Consider the following 12,744-nt stretch of genomic DNA (forward strand, 5'->3'; position numbering starts at 1 on the left):
GACTGACTGACTGACTGACTGACTAACTGACTGACTGAGACTGACTGACTGACTGCTTGACTCTCTGACTGGCTATTTCACTGACTGACTGAATGACTAAATGACTGACTGACACTGACTGACTGACTGCTTGACTACCTGACTGACTGCTTGACTGACTAACTGACTGGACAGGACTGACCGACTGACTGACTGACAGACTGACTGAATAAGGATGACTGACAGACTGACTGAATAAGGCTGACTGACTGACTGACTGACAGACTGACTGAATAAGGCTGACTGACTGACTGACTGACAGACTGACTGAATAAGGCTGACCGACTGACTGCCTGCCTGACTGACTGACTGACTGAATGACTGACTGACTGACTGACCGAGACTGACTGACTGACTGACTGAGACTGGACTGGACTGACTGACTGACTGACTGACTGAGACTGACTGACTGCTTTAGTGACTAACTGACTGCTCAGGACTGACCGACTGACTGACTGACTGACTGCCTGACTGACTGACTGACTGAATGACTGACTGACTGAGACTAAATGACTGACTGCTTGACTGACTGGCTGAAGGACTAACTGACTGACTGAGTGACTGACTGACTGGACTGACTGACTGAGACTGAATGACTGAGTGCTTGACTGATTGACTGTCAGACTGACTGACTGACTTCGCAAAAGGGAAAAATAAAAAAAAAAAAGAATTATAAAATTAGAAAAGAATATTTGCATTTAAGATTTCCTTTCCGGCCGGGACTCGAACCCAGTACCACGCGCTAGGAACCCAACGGTCTAGCTATTAGGCTATCGGAGCTCTGTCGATGGAAGTCTTAAATATAATAAAAACAAAAAATGCACCTTGGTAATTATTGATTCAAACACTTTGAAATTTACAGGTCGAATAATTAAACTGACTCAGAATTTTTCTCCCTACATAAATAATCAATATTCGCAAAAGAGAAAAATTAAAAAAAAAAGAAGAAGAAATTTCAAATTAGAAACTAAAAGTATACATTCAAGATTTTCGTTCAGGCTGGGACTCGAACCCAGGGCCACTCGCTTGGAAGCCTAACACTCTAGCCATTAGTCTATGGGAGCTCTGTCGGTGGGAGTTTTAAATATAATAAAAACAAAAAATGCACCTTGGTAATTGTTTATTTAAACACTTTGAAATCTTCGTGTCGAAAAATTAAACTGACTCAGAATTTTCTTCCCTACATAAATAATCAATAATTGCAAAGGAAAGAAATTGAAAAAAAAAAGAATTTTCAAATTAGAAAAGAAATATATACATTGAAGATATTCGCTTCGGCTGGGACTCGAACCCAGGCCACTCGCTTGGAAGACCAGCGGTCTAGCCATTAGGCTATCGGAGTTCTGTCGAGCGGAGTCTTACTGCCTGACTGATACTGCCTGACTGACAGACTGACTCACTGACTGACTGATACTGACTGACTGACTCACTGACTGACCGAGACTGACTGACTGACTGACTGAGACTGACTGACTGACTGCTTGACTCTCTGACTGGCTATTTCACTGACTGACTGAATGACTAAATGACTGACTGACACTGACTGACTGACTGCTTGACTACCTGACTGACTGCTTGACTGACTAACTGACTGGACAGGACTGACCAAATGACTGACTGAATAAGGATGACTGACAGACTGACTGAATAAGGCTGACTGACTGACTGACTGACAGACTGACTGAATAAGGCTGACCGACTGACTGACTGCCTGACTGACTGACTGACTGAATGACTGACTGACTGACTGACCGAGACTGACTGACTGACTGACTGAGACTGGACTGGACTGACTGACTGACTGACTGACTGAGACTGACTGACTGCTTTAGTGACTAACTGACTGCACAGGACTGACCGACTGACTGACTGACTTACTGCCTGACTGACTGACTGACTGACTGAGACTAAATGACTGACTGGCTGAAGGACTAACTGACTGACTGGACTGACTGACTGAGACTGAATGACTGAGTGCTTGACTGATTGACTGTCAGACTGACTGACTGACTTCGCAAAAGGGAAAAATTAAAAAAAAAGAATTATAAAATTAGAAAAAAATATTTGCATTTAAGATTTCCTTTCCGGCTGGGATTTGAACCCAGGGCGACACTCATGGAAGCCCAACGCTCTCGCCAATATACTATCGGATCTCTGTTGATCGGCGTCTTAATTATAATAAAAACAAAAAATGCACCTTAGTAATTATTGATCTAAAATCTTTGAAATCTAAAGGTCGAATGATTAAACTGACTCAGAATTTTCTTCCGTACATAAATAATCCATATTTGCAAAAGAAAGAAATTGAAAAAAAAAAGAATCTTCAAATTAGAAGAGAAATATATACATGGAAGATTTTCGTTCCGGACGGGACTCGAACCCAGTACCACGCGCTTGGAACCCAACGGTCTAGCCATTAGGCTATCGGAGCTCTGTCGATGGAAGTCTTAAATATAATAAAAACAAAAAATGCACCTTGGAAATTATTGATTCAAACACTTTGAAATTTACAGGTCGAATAATTAAACTGACTCAGAATTTTTCTCCCTACATAAATAATCAATATTCGCAAAAGAGAAAAATTAAAAAAAAAAGAAGAAGAAATTTCAAATTAGAAACTAAAAGAATACATTGAAGATTTTCGTTCAGGCTGGGACTCGAACCCAGGGCCACTCGCTTGGAAGCCTAACACTCTAGCCATTAGTCTATGGGAGCTCTGTCGGTGGGAGTTTTAAATATAATAAACAAAAAAGCACCTTGGTAATTGTTTATTTAAACACTTTGAAATCTTCGTGTCGAAAAATTAAACTGGCTCAGAATTTTCTTCCCTACATAAATAATCAATAATTGCAAAGGAAAGAAATTGAAAAAAAAAAGAATTTTCAAATTAGAAAAGAAATATATACATTGAAGATATTCGCTCCGGCTGGGACTCGAACCCAGGCCACTCGCTTGGAAGACCAGCGGTCTAGCCATTAGGCTATCGGAGTTCTGTCAAGCGGAGTCTTACTGCCTGACTGATACTGCCTGACTGACAGACTGACTCACTGACTGACTGATACTGACTGACTGACTCACTGACTGACCGAGACTGACTGACTAACTGCCTGACTGACTGAGACTGGACTGACTGACTGACTGACTGACTGACTGACTAACTGACTGAGTGACTGACTAACTGACTGACTGAGACTGACTGACTGACTGCTTGACTCTCTGACTGGCTATTTCACTGACTGACTGAATGACTAAATGACTAACTGACACTGACTGACTGACTGCTTGACTACCTGACTGACTGCTTGACTGACTAACTGACTGGACAGGACTGACCGACTGACAGACTGACAGACTGACTGAATAAGGATGACTGACAGACTGACTGAATAAGGCTGACTGACTGACTGACTGACAGACTGACTGAATAAGGCTGACCGACTGACTGACTGCCTGACTGACTGACTGACTGAATGACTGACTGACTGACCGAGACTGACTGACTGACTGAGACTGGACTGGACTGACTGACTGACCGACTGACTGAGACTGACTGACTGCTTTAGTGACTAACTGACTGCACAGGACTGACCGACTGACTGACTGACTGACTGCCTGACTGACTGACTGAATGACTGACTGACTGAGACTAAATGACTGACTGCTTGACTGACTGGCTGAAGGACTAACTGACTGACTGAGTGACTGACTGACTGGACTGACTGACTGAGACTGAATGACTGAGTGCTTGACTGATTGACTGTCAGACTGACTGACTGACTTCGCAAAAGGGAAAAATAAAAAAAAAGAATTATAAAATTAGAAAAAAATATTTGCATTTAAGATTTCCTTTCCGGCTGGGATTTGAACCCAGGGCGACACTCATGGAAGCCCAACGCTCTCGCCAATATACTATCGGATCTCTGTTGATCGGTGTCTTAATTATAATAAAAACAAAAAATGCACCTTAGTAATTATTGATCTAAAATCTTTGAAATCTAAAGGTCGAATGACTAAACTGACTCAGAATTTTCTTCCGTACATAAATAATCCATATTTGCAAAAGAAAGAAATTGAAAAAAAAAAGAATCTTCAAATTAGAAGAGAAATATATACATGGAAGATTTTCGTTCCGGCCGGGACTCAAACCCAGTACCACGCGCTTGGAACCCAACGGTCTAGCCATTAGGCTATCGGAGCTCTGTCGATGGAAGTCTTAAATATAATAAAAACAAAAAATGCACCTTGGTAATTATTGATTCAAACACTTTGAAATTTACAGGTCGAATAATTAAACTGACTCAGAATTTTTCTCCCTACATAAATAATCAATATTCGCAAAAGAGAAAAATTAAAAAAAAAGAAGAAGAAATTTCAAATTAGAAACTAAAAGTATACATTGAAGATTTTCGTTCAGGCTGGGACTCGAACCCAGGGCCACTCGCTTGGAAGCCTAACACTCTAGCCATTAGTCTATGGGAGCTCTGTCGGTGGGAGTTTTAAATATAATAAAAACAAAAAATGCACCTTGGTAATTGTTTATTTAAACACTTTGAAATCTTCGTGTCGAAAAATTAAACTGTCTCAGAATTTTCTTCCCTACATAAATAATCAATAATTGCAAAGGAAAGAAATTGAAAAAAAAAAGAATTTTCAAATTAGAAAGGAAATATATACATTGAAGATATTCGCTCCGGCTGGGACTCGAACCCAGGCCACTCGCTTGGAAGACCAGCGGTCTAGCCATTAGGCTATCGGAGTTCTGTCGAGCGGAGTCTTACTGCCTGACTGATACTGCCTGACTGATACTGCCTGACTGACAGACTGACTGATACTGACTGACTGACTCACTGACTGACCGAGACTGACTGACTAACTGCCTGACTGACTGAGACTGGACTGACTGACTGACTGACTGACTGACTGACTAACTGACTGACTGAGACTGACTGACTGACTGCTTGACTCTCTGACTGGCTATTTCACTGACTGACTGAATGACTAAATGACTGACTGACACTGACTGACTGACTGCTTGACTACCTGACTGACTGCTTGACTGACTAACTGACTGGACAGGACTGACCGACTGACTGACTGACAGACTGACTGAATGAGGATGACTGACAGACTGACTGAATAAGGCTGACTGACTGACTGACTGACAGACTGACTGAATAAGGCTGACCGACTGACTGACTGCCTGACTGACTGACTGACTGAATGACTGACTGACTGACTGACCGAGACTGACTGACTGACTGACTGAGACTGGACTGGACTGACTGACTGACTGACTGACTGAGACTGACTGACTGCTTTAGTGACTAACTGACTGCACAGGACTGACCGACTGACTGACTGACTGACTGCCTGACTGACTGACTGACTGACTGACTGAGACTAAATGACTGACTGCTTGACTGACTGGCTGAAGGACTAACTGACTGACTGAGTGACTGACTGACTGGACTGACTGACTGAGACTGAATGACTGAGTGCTTGACTGATTGACTGTCAGACTGACTGACTGACTTCGCAAAAGGGAAAAATAAAAAAAAAAGAATTATAAAATTAGAAAAAAAATATTTGCATTTAAGATTTCCTTTCCGGCCGGGACTCGAACCCAGTACCACGCGCTAGGAACCCAACGGTCAAGCTATTAGGCTATCGGAGCTCTGTCGCTGGAAGTCTTAAATATAATAAAAACAAAAAATGCACCTTGGTAATTATTGATTCAAACACTTTGAAATTTACAGGTCGAATAATTAAACTGACTAAGAATTTTTCTCCCTACATAAATAATCAATATTCGCAAAAGAGAAAAATTAAAAAAAAAGAAGAAGAAATTTCAAATTAGAAACTAAAAGTATACATTGAAGATTTTCGTTCAGGCTGGGACTCGAACCCAGGGCCACTCGCTTGGAAGCCTAACACTCTAGCCATTAGTCTATGGGAGCTCTGTCGGTGGGAGTTTTAAATATAATAAAAACAAAAATGCACCTTGGTAGTTGTTTATTTAAACACTTTGAAATCTTCGTGTCGAAAAATTAAACTGACTCAGAATTTTCTTCCCTACATAAATAATCAATAATTGCAAAGGAAAGAAATTGAAAAAAAAAAGAATTTTCAAATTAGAAAAGAAATATATACATTGAAGCTATTCGCTCCGGCTGGGACTCGAACCCAGGCCACTCGCTTGGAAGACCAGCGGTCTAGCCATTAGGCTATCGGAGTTCTGTCGAGCGGAGTCTTACTGCCTGACTGATACTGCCTGACTGACAGACTGACTCACTGACTGACCGAGACTGACTGACTAACTGCCTGACTGACTGAGACTGGACTGACTGACTGACTGACTGACTGACTGACTAACTGACTGACTGAGACTGACTGACTGACTGCTTGACTCTCTGACTGGCTATTTCACTGACTGACTGAATGACTAAATGACTGACTGACACTGACTGACTGACTGCTTGACTACCTGACTGACTGCTTGAATACCTGACTGACTGCTTGACTGACTAACTGACTGGACAGGACTGACCGACTGACTGACTGACAGACTGACTGAATAAGGATGACTGACAGACTGACTGAATAAGGCTGACTGACTGACTGACTGACAGACTGACTGAATAAGGCTGACCGACTGACTGACTGCCTGACTGACTGACTGACTGAATGACTGACTGACTGACTGACCGAGACTGACTGACTGACTGACTGAGACTGGACTGGACTGACTGACTGACTGACTGACTGAGACTGACTGACTGCTTTAGTGACTAACTGACTGCACAGGACTGACCGACTGACTGACTGACTGACTGCCTGACTGACTAACTGACTGAATGACTGACTGACTGAGACTAAATGACTGACTGGCTGAAGGACTAACTGACTGACTGAGTGACTGACTGACTGGACTGACTGACTGAGACTGAATGACTGAGTGCTTGACTGATTGACTGTCAGACTGACTGACTGACTTCGCAAAAGGGAAAAATAAAAAAAAAAAAAGAATTATAAAATTAGAAAAAAATATTTGCATTTAAGATTTCCTTTCCGGCTGGGATTTGAACCCAGGGCGACACTCATGGAAGCCCAACGCTCTCGCCAATATACTATCGGATCTCTGTTGATCGGTGTCTTAATTATAATAAAAACAAAAAATGCACCTTAGTAATTATTGATCTAAAATCTTTGAAATCTAAAGGTCGAATGATTAAACTGACTCAGAATTTTCTTCCGTACATAAATAATCCATATTTGCAAAAGAAAGAAATTGAAAAAAAAAAGAATCTTCAAATTAGAAGAGAAATATATATATGGAAGATTTTCGTTCCGGCCGGGACTCGAACCCAGTACCACGCGCTTGGAACCCAACGGTCTAGCCATTAGGCTATCGGAGCTCTGTCGATGGAAGTCTTAAATATAATAAAAACAAAAAATGCACCTTGGTAATTATTGATTCAAACACTTTGAAATTTACAGGTCGAATAATTAAACTGACTCAGAATTTTTCTCCCTACATAAATAATCAATATTCGCAAAAGAGAAAAATTAAAAAATAAGAAGAAGAAATTTCAAATTAGAAACTAAAAGTATACATTGAAGATTTTCGTTCAGGCTGGGACTCGAACCCAGGGCCACTCGCTTGGAAGCCTAACACTCTAGCCATTAGTCTATGGGAGCTCTGTCGGTGGGAGTTTTAAATATAATAAAAACAAAAATGCACCTTGGTAGTTGTTTATTTAAACACTTTGAAATCTTCGTGTCGAAAAATTAAACTGACTCAGAATTTTCTTCCCTACATAAATAATCAATAATTGCAAAGGAAAGAAATTGAAAAAAAAAAGAATTTTCAAATTAGAAAAGAAATATATACATTGAAGCTATTCGCTCCGGCTGGGACTCGAACCCAGGCCACTCGCTTGGAAGACCAGCGGTCTAGCCATTAGGCTATCGGAGTTCTGTCGAGCGGAGTCTTACTGCCTGACTGATACTGCCTGACTGACAGACTGACTCACTGATACTGACTGACTGACTCACTGACTGACCGAGACTGACTGACTAACTGACTGACTGAGACTGACTGACTGAGACTGACTGACTGACTGCTTGACTCTCAGACTGGCTATTTCACTGACTGACTGAATGACTAAATGACTGACTGACACTGACTGACTGACTGCTTGACTACCTGACTGACTGCTTGAATACCTGACTGACTGCTTGACTGACTAACTGACTGGACAGGACTGACCGACTGACTGACTGACAGACTGACTGAATAAGGATGACTGACAGACTGACTGAATAAGGCTGACTGACTGACTGACTGACAGACTGACTGAATAAGGCTGACCGACTGACTGACTGCCTGACTGACTGACTGACTGAATGACTGACTGACTGACTGACCGAGACTGACTGACTGACTGACTGAGACTAGACTGGACTGACTGACTGACTGACTGACTGAGACTGACTGACTGCTTTAGTGACTAACTGACTGCACAGGACTGACCGACTGACTGACTGACTGACTGCCTGACTGACTAACTGACTGAATGACTGACTGACTGAGACTAAATGACTGACTGGCTGAAGGACTAACTGACTGACTGAGTGACTGACTGACTGGACTGACTGACTGAGACTGAATGACTGAGTGCTTGACTGATTGACTGTCAGACTGACTGACTGACTTCGCAAAAGGGAAAAATAAAAAAAAAAGAATTATAAAATTAGAAAAAAATATTTGCATTTAAGATTTCCTTTCCGGCTGGGATTTGAACCCAGGGCGACACTCATGGAAGCCCAACGCTCTCGCCAATATACTATCGGATCTCTGTTGATCGGTGTCTTAATTATAATAAAAACAAAAAATGCACCTTAGTAATTATTGATCTAAAATCTTTGAAATCTAAAGGTCGAATGATTAAACTGACTCAGAATTTTCTTCCGTACATAAATAATCCATATTTGCAAAAGAAAGAAATTGAAAAAAAAAGAATCTTCAAATTAGAAGAGAAATATATACATGGAAGATTTTCGTTCCGGCCGGGACTCGAACCCAGTACCACGCGCTTATAACCCAACGGTCTAGCCATTAGGCTATCGGAGCTCTGTCGATGGAAGTCTTAAATATAATAAAAACAAAAAATGCACCTTGGTAATTATTGATTCAAACACTTTGAAATTTACAGGTCGAATAATTAAACTGACTCAGAATTTTTCTCCCTACATAAATAATCAATATTCGCAAAAGAGAAAAATTAAAAAAAAAGAAGAAGAAATTTCAAATTAGAAACTAAAAGTATACATTGAAGATTGTCGTTCAGGCTGGGACTCGAACCCAGGGCCACTCGCTTGGAAGCCTAACACTCTAGCCATTAGTCTATGGGAGCTCTGTCGGTGGGAGTTTTAAATATAATAAAAACAAAAAATGCACCTTGGTAATTGTTTATTTAAACACTTTGAAATCTTCGTGTCGAAAAATTAAACTGGCTCAGAATTTTCTTCCCTACATAAATAATCAATAATTGCAAAGGAAAGAAATTGAAAAAAAAAAGAATTTTCAAATTAGAAAAGAAATATATACATTGAAGATATTCGCTCCGGCTGGGACTCGAACCCAGGCCACTCGCTTGGAAGACCAGCGGTCTAGCCATTAGGCTATCGGAGTTCTGTCGAGCGGAGTCTTACTGCCTGACTGATACTGCCTGACTGACAGACTGACTCACTGACTGACTGATACTGACTGACTGACTCACTGACTGACCGAGACTGACTGACTAACTGCCTGACTGACTGAGACTGGACTGACTGACTGACTGACTGACTGACTGACTAACTGACTGACTGAGACTGACTGACTGACTGCTTGACTCTCTGACTGGCTATTTCACTGACTGACTGAATGACTAAATGACTGACTGACACTGACTGACTGACTGCTTGACTACCTGACTGACTGCTTGACTGACTAACTGACTGGACAGTTAGTCGGTCAGTCGACCGACTGACTGACTGACAGACTGACTGAATAAGGATGACTGACAGACTGACTGAATAAGGCTTACTGACTGACTGACTGACAGACTGACTGAATAAGGCTGACCGACTGACTGACTGCCTGACTGACTGACTGACTGAATGACTGACTGACTGACTGACCGAGAATGACTGACTGACTGACTGAGACTGATTTACTGCTTTAGTGACTAACTGACTGCACAGGACTGACCGACTGACTGACTGACTGACTGCCTGACTGACTGACTGACTGAATGACTGACTGACTGAGACTAAATGACTGACTGCTTGACTGACTGGCTGAAGGACTAACTGACTGACTGAGTGACTGACTGACTGGACTGACTGACTGAGACTGAATGACTGAGTGCTTGACTGATTGACTGTCAGACTGACTGACTGACTTCGCAAAAGGGAAAAATAAAAAAAAAGAATTATAAAATTAGAAAAAAATATTTGCATTAAAGATTTCCTTTCCGGCTGGGATTTGAACCCAGGGCGACACTCATGGAAGCCCAACGCTCTCGCCAATATACTATCGGATCTCTGTTGATCGGTTTCTTAATTATAATAAAAACAAAAAATGCACCTTAGTAATTATTGATCTAAAATCTTTGAAATCTAAAGGTCGAATGATTAAACTGACTCAGAATTTTCTTCCGTACATAAATAATCCATATTTGCAAAAGAAACAAATTGAAAAAAAAAAGAATCTTCAAATTAGAAGAGAAATATATACATGGAAGCTTTTCGATCCGGCCGGGACTCGAACCCAGTACCACGCGCTTGGAACCCAACGGTCTAGCCATTAGGCTATCGGAGCTCTGTCGATGGAAGTCTTAAATATAATAAAAACAAAAAATGCACCTTGGTAATTATTGATTCAAACACTTTGAAATTTACAGGTCGAATAATTAAACTGACTCAGAATTTTTCTCCCTACATTAATAATCAATATTCGCAAAAGAGAAAAATTAAAAAAAAAGAAGAAGAAATTTCAAATTAGAAACTAAAATTATACATTGAAGATTTTCGTTCAGACTGGGACTCGAACCCAGGGCCACTCGCTTGGAAGCCTAACACTCTAGCCATTAGTCTATGGGAGCTCTGTCGGTGGGAGTTTTAAATATAATAAACAAAAAAGCACCTTGGTAATTGTTTATTTAAACACTTTGAAATCTTCGTGTCGAAAAATTAAACTGGCTCAGAATTTTCTTCCCTACATAAATAATCAATAATTGCAAAGGAAAGAAATTGAAAAAAAAAAGAATTTTCAAATTAGAAAAGAAATATATACATTGAAGATATTCGCTCCGGCTGGGACTCGAACCCAGGCCACTCGCTTGGAAGACCAGCGGTCTAGCCATTAGGCTATCGGAGTTCTGTCAAGCGGAGTCTTACTGCCTGACTGATACTGCCTGACTGACAGACGGACTCACTGACTGACCGAGACTGACTGACTAACTGCCTGACTGACTGAGACTGGACTGACTGACTGACTGACTGACTGACTGACTAACTGACTGACTGACTGACTAACTGACTGACTGAGACTGACTGACTGACTGCTTGACTCTCTGACTGGCTATTTCACTGACTGACTGAATGACTAAATGACTAACTGACACTGACTGACTGACTGCTTGACTACCTGACTGACTGCTTGACTGACTAACTGACTGGACAGGACTGACCGACTGACAGACTGACAGACTGACTGAATAAGGATGACTGACAGACTGACTGAATAAGGCTGACTGACTGACTGACTGACAGACTGACTGAATAAGGCTGACCGACTGACTGACTGCCTGACTGACTGACTGACTGAATGACTGACTGACTGACCGAGACTGACTGACTGACTGAGACTGGACTGGACTGACTGACTGACCGACTGACTGAGACTGACTGACTGCTTTAGTGACTAACTGACTGCACAGGACTGACCGACTGACTGACTGACTGACTGCCTGACTGACTGACTGAATGACTGACTGACTGAGACTAAATGACTGACTGCTTGACTGACTGGCTGAAGGACTAACTGACTGACTGAGTGACTGACTGACTGGACTGACTGACTGAGACTGAATGACTGAGTGCTTGACTGATTGACTGTCAGACTGACTGACTGACTTTGCAAAAGGGAAAAATAAAAAAAAAGAATTATAAAATTAGAAAAAAATATTTGCATTTAAGATTTCCTTTCCGGCTGGGATTTGAACCCAGGGCGACACTCATGGAAGCCCAACGCTCTCGCCAATATACTATCGGATCTCTGTTGATCGGTGTCTTAATTATAATAAAAACAAAAAATGCACCTTAGTAATTATTGATCTAAAATCTTTGAAATCTAAAGGTCGAATGACTAAACTGACTCAGAATTTTCTTCCGTACATAAATAATCCATATTTGCAAAAGAAAGAAATTGAAAAAAAAAAAGAATCTTCAAATTAGAAGAGAAATATATACATGGAAGATTTTCGTTCCGGCCGGGACTCGAACCCAGTACCACGCGCTTGGAACCCAACGGTCTAGCCATTAGGCTATCGGAGCTCTGTCGATGGAAGTCTTAAATATAATAAAAACAAAAAATGCACCTTGGTAATTATTGATTCAAACACTTTGAAATTTACAGGTCGAATAATTAAACTGACT

The sequence above is a fragment of the Uloborus diversus genome, unplaced genomic scaffold (assembly GCF_026930045.1).
Source record: "Uloborus diversus isolate 005 unplaced genomic scaffold, Udiv.v.3.1 scaffold_86, whole genome shotgun sequence".
NCBI classification, from domain to species: domain Eukaryota; kingdom Metazoa; phylum Arthropoda; class Arachnida; order Araneae; family Uloboridae; genus Uloborus; species Uloborus diversus.